Source organism: Lissotriton vulgaris, chromosome 11 (assembly GCF_964263255.1).
Source record: "Lissotriton vulgaris chromosome 11, aLisVul1.2, whole genome shotgun sequence".
In the NCBI taxonomy this organism is placed as follows: Eukaryota; Metazoa; Chordata; class Amphibia; order Caudata; family Salamandridae; genus Lissotriton; species Lissotriton vulgaris.
This window is the reverse complement of record NC_141699.1, coordinates 358,821,231-358,830,053: the sequence shown is the minus strand read 5'-3', so window position 1 is coordinate 358,830,053 and position 8,823 is coordinate 358,821,231. Positions and strand designations below refer to the sequence as shown.

General features: G+C 50.5%; 1 non-coding gene across 1 annotated transcript; it reads left to right on the top strand.

Annotated features, from left to right (window-relative positions):
• The first annotated feature begins 292 nt into the window (after positions 1–292).
• TRNAS-CGA (transfer RNA serine (anticodon CGA)) lies at positions 293–374 on the top strand. The gene has a single exon. It is a non-coding gene; the product is annotated as a tRNA-Ser (tRNA).
• Positions 375–8,823: the final 8,449 nt, after the last annotated feature.

The window sequence follows — 8,823 nt, the reverse complement described above, 5'->3', positions numbered from 1 at the left end:
GTGCCATGTGACGTACGGTTTTTACCACATACACCAAAGGGCCAGTTGGGGCTGGAGTAGGGAATGTTGCGCATTTTTCAGTTCCTGTGTGCATTCACGTACACGGGTTGCTATTGCCATGTGCAGGGCATTGTATGTACATACAACTTCTTCAATTTATCAGGTGATTTAACTTTGTATGGGTATAAATGAATAGTGAATACACTCGTGTGTAGCACGTGCATGCTCGTCACGCGTTTTCCAGTGGCTCAGTGTTCGTAGGAACAAACACAAAAAAAAATGCAGTACAGCTGCTGTGATGGCCGAGTGGTTAAGGCGTTGGACTCGAAATCCAATGGGGTTTCCCCGCGCAGGTTCGAATCCTGCTTACAGCGACTACTTTTATATAAAAAAATATTTCTGGTGAAACTATGATTAGACACAGGACAAACTTTACAGTCCATCCTTAATACAGTGTATATGATGACTGCAATGGTTGCTCATGTATGTATCCATCTACCAATCCGTACGCGCCAAGGCTTAGAGCGTGTGTTCGAAGGGTTATTGCTTAATGTACATACAAGCCCTTGGAGGCACCAAGTGCATCTGAAGTGTACGGGGCTGGTGGATTTACGATGTGCCGTGAGTACACATACGGATGGCACGGACTTACCTATTAATAGTGCGGCGAGTGCAGTGGCACCGGGTCCGGCACCCTTGTTAAGTCACTGCGGAGTTAGGAGGGACGCTCTTTGGAGGGTGTACACACAAGGAGCTGATGGTGTTACCGATAAGTGCGGGGGTAACGGAGCTGATGCCCCCATACACACAGGAGCAGATAGGGGTTTTATTTGAAGTGCCGATACACAGGTGCTTTTAGCGTTACATTGTGCACCGTTTAATGTTGCAGTGAATGCCAGCCTCGCGCGAGCGCTCCCTTACTGAGTTCAGTGTATCCAGGGGCTGTGACTACTGCACGCAGTCCGGCCACTGGGGGTAGGTGTACAATATATGTGTAAAATCTGTTCGTTTTACAGTGTGTAACATATGTGTTGGTCAGCCCTCAGAGTTACCGAGCCTAAGTATGCATAGGCGCCCATAGAGTTGCAGAGTTCGGTGTATACGTAGGGGTTGTTAGGCTTAGAATGTGTTGTGTGCAGGGCAGTATGTGCACAGGTCGGCTGCCAGAGTTCCTGCGTTCAGTGCATACATGTGGGCTCCTGCTTCCAGCAGTGTACAGTGTTTGTGTACATTAACTTTTAAGACTATAGCATACTGATATTCGCCTTACAATGTAACATATATGTGGGGGTCACTTTGTGCAGTGTCTAGCTTGAAATGCCAAGCTGTTTGTGCTTTACGTGTAAGACAGCGGCATTACGGGCGTGTTTTTCAGTGCTTGTATAGCTATGTATTATGATGGCGATACCAAGTGACAAATCCAGCGCACTGTCTTTATTTCTAAGCACATTTACCCTCAACCTGTCTTCACGGTCTGTAATTTTAAGCCGGCAAAATCAAGAACACAGAACGAAGCTGCGGCCTATCGCAGGGCGGCTCCAGCGATGACGCGACGGCTCAATAACCAATCCTAGCGCGGCGGCACTGAGGGGGCTCGACCGCCTCAGCCAATGGGAGGGCAGCTCCTTCGTTCTTGCTCATGATGCGGCGGCTCGAGAACCAATCCTAGCGCGGCGGCACTAATAGGCCGGAAGGCAGGAACACCGGCAATGCCGGACCAGATTCGGGGGCGTTCCCGGCTTTTGGCTGACGTCGCGTGACGTCGGCAAAAGCCAAAGAATCTCGGGAACGCCCCCGAATCTGGTCCGGCATTGACGGACAGGCCCCTCGTCCAATGGCTAGCCTCCATTTATGGAGCTAGCCAATCGGAGGAGGGGGCGTATCCCGACCCACACACACAACTCAAGAGGTTTTTTGGCACATGCGCAAAGCGCATGGCCAGTCAAAACCTAAAAAAGGGCGATAGAAGACGTCCCTCTGTCTCAAAGGGGAAAGGGTCTATACTCCAGGTTCTTTCTGGTGCGCAAAAAGGACTAGAACGAGTTCAGGGCCATTCTGGATTTGCGACAAGCAAACAAGTGGATCCGCAGGGGGAAGTTTTGCATGTTGACCTTGCACCAGATTTATCCTCAGTTGCATCGAGGATACTGGCTTTGCGCAATAGATCTGCAGGATGCATACTTCCATGTACCCATTGCACAGAAACATAGGACGTTCTGTAGTAGGGGATCTCTGTGTATAGTCATAATCTAGTGCTGTGGTTCCAAACTGTGCGCCGCGGCACCCCGGTGCGCCGTAATGAGGTGCCAGGGGCGCCACGCACACTATCTGTAATTTTGGCCATCACAGGGAGCAGCGCTGCTCCCCTGTGAGAGGCCTCACCCCCGCTGCTGGAGGCGCCTCGCACTCCTCCAGGAGCACGAGAGCAGCCCCACCCCCCATTGTCATCCAGTATGCCGCTGATTGCCACTTACTGAATGACAATGGGGCAGTCTGGTACAGAAGGGCATTCTGTACGATAAAAAGTAAAACGCCCACGCTGCAACGTTAGAAAACACCTCATTCAAAGAAGCCATAAGTTTAAAAGAACAGGTTATCGTTCTCTCACTGTCCTGTCATTTTAGAACTGAAGTATTTTCAATATTGTATTCAACAAAGCCATGGTTGCTCCTTTTTTTTTTTAAGGAACTAGCAACCATTGACAAAGCCAATAGTCCTGGCTTGTTGGGGTGTAATGATACTTGCTGTATTATATATCTGGATGCAATGACAGAGACAACATAATACCAGTGAGGCAGAACACTATGCTAAGCCCATATTTTTAGCCTAGGTGTTTTAAGCTGCGCTCTTAATTACGTCAAACACCCCCTTTGAAGAGACCCCCCAGTTTTTTTATACCGCTTAAAGCCCTGGAAACAACACCATGTTACAGTAACCTCACATCCTGGCACTGTGCATCATGCATGACTTCTACGTTTTCAGTCTGCCTATGTGCAGGGGCATAGTGAACTCTCCACCACCCGACCCCTTGCTGTAGTTCATTCTTGATGGGACTCTTCTGCCTGCCACTCTGCAAACAAAGGCTCAGCTCATAATGTGAAAAGGTGGGTGAGTAGATAAGTGAAGGAATGACTGAATGGCTGGATGGATTACTGAAAGGATGAATGCATGAATGAAAGGGGGAATGGATAGATAATGAAATAAAGGATGGACAGATGAGTGAATGAATGGAAGTAAGGATGAGAGAAAATGTAAATAGAAGGATGTATGGGTAGAAGGGTAGATCTATGGGTGGAAGGGTAGATGGATGGGTAAAAGTGTGGATGGGTGTGTGAAAGGATGGATGGATGAGTGAAAGGGCAGCTGATGGGCGAGTGAATTGTTGGATGGGTGTGTGAAAGGGTGGATGAATGAAAGGGTAGATGATGGGCAAGTGAATGGGTGGATGGATGAATTGATAAGTGAAATGGTGAATAGATGGATGAGTGAAAAGGTGGATGTAAGGATTGATGAGTTAGTGAAAGGGGGTAGATGGACAAAAGGATGGATAGATGAGTGAAGTGAAAGGGTGGATGGATGAGAGAACGGATGGCTGGATGAGAACGGATGGTTGGATGAGTGAAAGAATGGATGAGTAATAGGATCAATGGACGGATTCATGAATGGATGAGTAAATGGGTAGGTAGATAGATGGATAAGGGGGATGGAGAGAGAAAGGGAGGATGAATGACTGAAAGGGTGAATGGGTGGAAGGATAAATGACTGGGTGAATGGATGAGTAAGTGAATGGGTGGATGGATGAGTAAGTGAATGGATGGCTGGGTGGAAGAGTGGATGCATGGATGATTGTACAGATGGATGGGGTGAAAGGGTGGGTAGATGAATAATGGATGGATGAGTGAAAGGGTGGATGGAGGGATGGATGAGTGAAATGATGGACGGAAGGATATATGGTGGATAGGTGTGCAAATGGTTGAATATGTTTGGATATAGATGGGCACACAGATGGAAGGACAGACCTTTTTAGTGTAAAAATAAGGCTGGGGATACTGATTACGACAGACCAAACTCAATGTTCCATTTTCTCAGAGCGGGTCTCAGTACCAAAAGGTACTGAAAGCAGCAGCTGGCATAAATAAGGGTTTGGGACCAGGTACTCTGTTGGGGGAAGAAACGATGGATTGGGATGCAGCCAGTGGATGAGATTAATAATTCAAGCATTCCAACCAATATAATACCTTCATTGCGTCCCAAATACTTTAAGGAAGATAATAGGAGGTACACACCACCCACCCACCAGTAAAAAAAAGGTGGGGAGCCGCGGCCAACTGCCGATTAGGTCAGGGGAGCCACAGGTCAAAAAAGTTTGGGAACCACTGATCTAGTGAATAGTCCCGCCCATGTGTGAGCAATCAAAAATAATCTCTTAAGCTGTCCTCTTTGCAGTCCTGCATAGACACTTAAGAGAAAAGCAAAGACAAATAATGCAGCCTATAATACAAGGCTACACTGGCCAGTACTTCAACTTAAAGTGAAAAAGATAGCCAAATAAAATCAAATGTACACATATTGCCAAGTTTCACCCAAAGAGAAACTTCCCTTCACCAAAATCCTTGAAATGATAGAGAGGAAGGGTTGGACAGACAAGCCTCCATAGGCTGTCATTATGTGTCTGGAGAAGGGATTTAAGGAACTCTCCAGAGACCCTCGGTATCCCAGGATGCACAGCAAAAGTCCTTTTACTTTCAGTTCTTTTTCCCAGCTCCTGCTAGCAGGATCCTGGAGCATTGAGCTCTCCCTTTTTGGTATTTCTTCAATTTTTGGCACTTTTTCAGTGTTTTGAGTGTTTCACTCGACGTCTGGAGTCTCTCTTCCATTTGCTGTGTTTTTAACCAGTTATACCACCTCTTTCTGTCGAAAATGCCAGCTTTATTTGACAATTGCCCGGACTGTGGTAGGAAGAAGGCTAAATCTGACCCCCACAGAGTATGCATACTCTGTCTCCCTTCCACCCATGTCCCTGACTCCTGTGATATGTCACTCTTTCTCCAGGAGGACCCTGCGTGACAGGGAGAAGATTCGTCTCTAAGGCCTGGAGCAGAGGAGACATGAAGAACCAGGTGGGACTTCTGGGCATGGAGGGACTCTATCATCATCCTCTGCCCATGCTTCGGCCTCTGGGGGGCTCTCCAGTCAAGAAAAGCCTGGAAAAGGCACAGATCCTAATCGGCGTCGAGAGGTATGACCACCATCTGTTCTACGTCGACTCAGGACTCTGGGTACAAGCGGCGTCGCTGCTCGACGTCGAGAGGCAGGATGTCGAGACCTCGGACGAGGTCGATGTCGAGGACTTCACCGGCGTTGACACACCTTCGACGTCGAGATGAGTCAAGGATGCGACGACGTTTGCCGTTGAGGCTGTACCACCGTTCGCCGTCAACAAGACTGTTGACGTCAAGAAGAGGCAAGTCGATGTCGAAGAGACGACATTCGACGTCGAGGAGTGCATCGACGTCTAGAAGATAGACGTCGAGGAGTAGAAAGTCGAAGAGGTCGACGTTGAGGAAGGACAAATCAACGTCGAGGAGACGTTCAAGGACCAGGACAGTGTCCCGGGCCTCAGTGGTCAGTCTGTCATCTCCGTCGGCGAGCTCCTGGTCGCGGCGGCGCCGGCGCTCGTCCAAAGAGAGGTCCTCCAGAACATCTTCTTTGAGGCCTTCTCAGAAGAGGAGAGTGGTGAGGTCACCGGATTCGGAGTATTCTCAAACCTACTCACCTTCTAGGCCCAGGACGCCTAGACCTCCACCGCTGCCTCCGGGGATGTCTCCTCCACAGCTTCCTCCTCCTCCAGCGACTATTCCTCCTCCTCCTCCTCCTCCTCCTCCTCCTCCTCCTCCTCCTCCTCCCCCTCCCCCTCCTCCTCCTCCTCCTCCTCCTTCTCCTTCTCCTCCTCCTCCTCCTCCTCCTCCTCCTCTTCCTCCACTACCGCCTTTGCCTCCTCTTCCACCACCTCGTCCTGAGGTTCCGGCTCCTACGCTTCCGCCTCCTCTAGGACCGGCGGCTCCGGCGAACCCCAAGAGATCTAGATCAAGGTCTAGAGGAAGGGATCGCACTCGCAGTAGACACCGTTCCTCCACAAGGTATCGTCACCGCCATCGGAGAGACAATTCGCGGTCCCGGTACACGGGCTCCTAGAGTGACCTGGGGTATTGTCCAACGTTATTGGATTCTCCTCCTACGAGGGTGTCACCTGTAGACGACATTGTGATGATTCAGGAGGTGCTGCTGAGGGGGGCAGCGAAGTTAGGGATCACATTGACGGTACCCACACCATCTACCTCTGTGATCTTTGAGACTTTGCACAAACGGCATCTGTCTCGCCCATTGTTGCCCTTGGTGCCAGGACTGGAGGAACCGGCCATGGAGCTGTTTCTGACAACGGCTTTGGTGAAGTCGGCTCCATCTAGGCTGCAAAAGAAGTACAGGCCTCCGGATTCTGATCCGGCGTTCTTGAGGTCAGATCCTGTACCGGATTCTGTCATCGTGACAGCAGCCAAGAAACAGCATGCTACTGCTCTGTCTTCTACGGTGCCTCCGGACAAGGAGAGCCGTCAGATGGATTCAGCCGGACGGAAGGTTTGCGGCACGGCTGTCACATTAATGAAAGCGGCGAGTGCCTCGGCGCTCTTGGGTCTCTATGACCGTGCTTTGTGGGAATCTCTGCAACAATTTCTCGAGCTCCTCCCGAGGAATAGGAGGGAAGACTTCCAGGAGATATTGAACGAGGGCATGATGGTCTCCAATCAAGTCATCAGCTCTGCGGCAGACGCCTCTCTCCTGGCGGGTCATGGTTATTGCCATGGCATTAATTTAAGACGCCATTCCTGGTTGCGCCTTACCTCTCACAAACCAGAGGCGCAGCAGAGAGTCTCAAATTTGCCGTTCCCCCTGGTCGACGCTCTTCGGGAAGCATGCGGATGAGGAAATCGCCTGCATGAGTACGGAAGCAGAGACATTGAAGGCTGTTGGTTAGGAGAAACCAAAGGAACAACGGAAATCCTTCCGTCTGTTCCAGAGGAAATTTGGTTCCCAGAAGCGAGGACAAGGTCGTCAAGCTGGCCAGCAGCAACAAAAACAACAGCAGGAGTAGTACCAGCGGCAGCCTTTCCAGAAGCGTCAGAGCGGCAGAGGAGGCCAGCAGTCCTCGGCGAACAAGGGCCCAGCTGGTTCTAAGCCCTGAGGTGCTACTGCCCTCTTGTCCGTTCTGGTGGGGGGGAGGCATACAAAATTACCTGGCAGAGTGGAGAAAAATTACTCAGGACAAGTGGGTGCTGAATATTGTTTGCAATGGATACAGTGTTCGTTTTGTCAGCCCTCCTCCAGCAATTCCACTGGTTCGCTTGCAGTTCCAGCTGCGTGAGCTTCAAGTGGAGGCCGATACCCTGTTAAGAAAAAGGGCGATAGAAGACGTCCCTTTGTTTCAAAGGGGAAAGGGCCTTTACTCACGGTACTTCCTGGTACGCAAGAAGGACAAGAACGAGTTCAGGCCCATTCTGGATTTGCGACAAGCAAACAAGTGGATTCGCAGGGAGAAATTTCGCATGGTGTCTTTGCACCAGATTTATCCTCTGCTACAAAGAGGAGACTTGCTTTGCACAATAGATCTACAGGATGCGTACTTCCATGTGCCCATTGCACGGAAACACCGGAAATTCCTGCGCTTTCTAGTCGGCGCCAATCACTATCAGTACACCGTACTACCGTTTGGACTGAAGTCTGCACCCAGGACTTTTTCAAAGTGCATGGCTGTAGTGGCAGCGCACCTGAGAAAGAACAAGGTGTTTGTCTACCCGTACCTGGACGACTGGCTTATCAAAGCCTCCATCTTCCAGGAAGCGCAATTGCACTTCAACAGGACGGCTGTTCTGTTGAACCAACTGGGGTGGCACATAAACATGTCCAAGTCTGTTCCGACTCCTGTCCAGTGCCTACAGTACTTGGGAGCCTCCATCGATACTCTTTCAGCAAGCATGTCTCCTTCGGAGGAGAGAAGCTTATCAATCCGTCGGAAGGCTCAGGCTCTCATAGCTGTTCCATCTACGACAGTGAGGACGGTGTCTTCTCTACTGGGGTCGATGGCCTCTTGCATCTTCCTCACGCCACACGCCCGCCTCCACATGAGGCCGCTGTAGGAATGTCTGGAGGATCAGTGGGACCAGAAGCGGGGGAGCTGGGACGACAGGATCCGGCTGTCCCTTCACGCTCAACAGTCCCTGAGATGGGGGTGCTCAGCAGAGAATCTCCTCAAAGGGTTTCCATTCCACAAGGACATTCCCATTCGGACTATCGTCACAGATGCTTCTCTCCACGGCTGGGGAGCACATTCAGACCATCTGCAGATCCATGGAACGTGGTCCCCGGCGGAATCCACGTATCACATCAATTTCCTGGAACTCAGCTGTTCACTTGGCGCTGAAGGCCTTTCATCTGTCCTTCCAGACCAACTCCTTGCTTGTACAGACTGACAATACGACCACAATGTATTGCCTCAACAAGCAGGGGGGCTCGAGATCGCGCTCACTGTCACAGGAAGCGCAGGCGATCTGGAACTGGCTGCTAGCCAGAGGACTGACGATAACGTCTACCCATCTGCCAGGTGTGCAGAATGCTCAGGTGGACGCACTCAGCAGGCTGGTGCAAGAAAACCACGAGTGGGTTCTAAATGTCGAAGTGCTAGGAAACATCTTCGACAGGTGAGGCACTCCAGACTTAGATCTGTTTGCCACCACCGAAAACAGCAAATGCTGAGACTTCGCCTCCAGG